Raw genomic sequence first — 2,613 nt, 5'->3', positions numbered from 1 at the left:
TAACTTATAACTTTGTTATAGTCCATTTCCATTGCTTTTGGCTTAAAAAAAAACATTTATCTTATTTCATACATATTATAGTCATATACATACCTCATAAAAGTTACAATAGAAAGTGACTTAACTACTAAATATACATACCTCATAAAAGTTACAATAGAAAGTGGCTTAACTACTGAATATAATAACTGATTTAATCAAACTTGGACTACTCAAGACATACTAACCAAAATTCTCACAATGAACTCTACCTTACTATGTATTCAATACAAAGAAAGTAATATTATAAGCTATATATTTTTAGCTATTAATTTTAAATTATATAAAATAAATATACATTGAAATAATAAATAAATAAATTATTTTAATATTAAAAAGTTAAATATTTAGAGAATTTATTTTATTTTGTGAATTCCCCGTCTTAATAAACCCAAGATTATAATGAATCTGAGGTATTCCATAGAGATGTTTCATTTCTCTAGTTAAAGTGTCGCTCTTGTGGTCTTTACTTCTTAAATTAATGGTTATCGGGGAAGTGTTATCTAATCAAAGTGAAAGATATTGATAAAGGTGTTGTTTAATGAATAGGAAAATATAATAAAGAACTTATGTAGAAAATGAAAATGATGTTTAACTTGGATTTAATTATTGCTTATGAGAATATAGGTTCAAATGATTATCGTTTTAATTAGTTATGATTAACAAGGATAAACGTCATTATGGGTTTATAATGACATTTCTTGCTTTGTTTTTAAGTCACACGATCATGTTATCTTTTTTTGGGACAACTTTGAACATTTTGTATTATTTTACTATATTCATAATTTCAAAGATTTGATATTGTATTGTGGTGCATCACTTTAAAGATTGTGTACTGTTGTAGTGTAGTTAATACATATGTATTTTTCTTTCTTTCTTACATATTTAAGAACTTATATATTTTTGTTATATGTTGTTGTACCAGATATGAGATACATCTTACAACTACAATGGAATTAGTGTGATTACATTTACAGAAGTGTTATATATTTTGGAATTAGTGTGATTACATTTACAGAAGTGTTATATAGTTTATAATTCATATGAAAATAATGATGTTTGATTTTTTCCTATATAAAAATATATGAAATTTATATATTTAATAAGGATATTATTATAATTTTACTAAATAATGTTTTTATATATATTTGTTGATGGTGTTAGAAATCTGTTAATTAAGAGGTTTTTTTGATGTGAAGTCTCAATTAGATCTCACACGTTTGGAGTAGAAACGTTATCCGGAATATCGGCCTAGTTGTCATGTATTTTTAAAGATATGCCTTGGCTCTAATTGTCAACAAGAGAGAGGAGTGCAAATGCGCTTTCAAAAAGTAAGGGGGGTGTGCCCGGTGAGTGTTTGATTGCATATGTGTCAAAGTTCTTTCATTACGGAGGGGAGGAAGAGTGAGCCTCTAAGAGAGAGGTAGTAGTACCATCTTGGTAGAGACACACATGAACAAGAAGGGTTCGTACAACATCAAGCAGAATAGTCCACAGAGATGCGACGATCATTGAAACCAATATGACAAGGAAGATTTGTCTAATATTCCGTGGAATAGTCCACGAGGATCTGACATCAATAATAGAAATTACAACACATTCTCAATATGATAAGTACCAAAATAACCGAAATAGTTCAACTACTTTAGCACAAATGAAAACAAAGATGAATTACAAACATTCACATAATAAAATTACAAATATCCATAATCCATGCATAAAGAGCGTTTTGGCCCATAGGGCTTCTTATATTAAGTAAAAGTTCTAAGAAACATATATACAATGAACACCACTAGCTCCAGTAGTGGAGCATTGCAACCACTCCTTGCTCCTCAAAAGAACTAGCATATCTCTCTAATGCCTTACAGGAGGAGCCAAGGTGAAAAGTCCTTTGTTCATACAATGAGGGTGTATATATAACCAAGGGTGATGCTTCACCCTACTTGTGACTCTTTGACTACCCTCATGACTGTTTGACTTCCTATGACTTTTCGACTTACATGACTCTTCATATTCCATGTGTGTCCTTTGGACTTCCACTTCACAATACATTCCAAATAGGTAATTACATAATCCACAATAATGATGTGGCATATGATGACTTGTGAGAGGACATGATATGACATTGATGACAAGGACTGCATGATGATGTGACAGTGCCATGTTGTCCTTCTTATTGCTTATTTCTTTGTGTCTTCTTGAACATATGGTACATATTCTTCTTCTTCCTCCTCCTCATGACTTGAAGATGAGTCTTCCATGTGATCTTCATCTTCATCTTATGTTAGAGTTCAATGTTCCTTCGTCTTCTCATATGTTTATCATCTTATCTCTTCAGCTCCATATGTGCCTTCTAACATGTCCTCCTTCTCTGTCTCCTTCTTCATCATCTTTCCATAACATGATAGACTTCCTGTATCTACAATTCACTCATGACAAGACGACATCGGTCCGATAAACCCCTAGTCTAAGATGGTGCACATTGATCCACTAATTGAGCTAGAGCTAGATGACAGGCTGGGAAAGAGGCTCGATGACTGTGCAATTGCGCAACTCAAGTAGTCAGGGGTGAAG

The sequence above is a fragment of the Pinus tabuliformis genome, chromosome Q, assembly GCF_031772625.1.
Source record: "Pinus tabuliformis cultivar Carrire ecotype Pingquan chromosome Q, CPIR1, whole genome shotgun sequence".
Lineage (NCBI taxonomy): Eukaryota > Viridiplantae > Streptophyta > Pinopsida > Pinales > Pinaceae > Pinus > Pinus tabuliformis.
The sequence above is the reverse complement of the archived record's forward strand: the minus strand, read 5'-3'. Positions refer to the sequence as shown.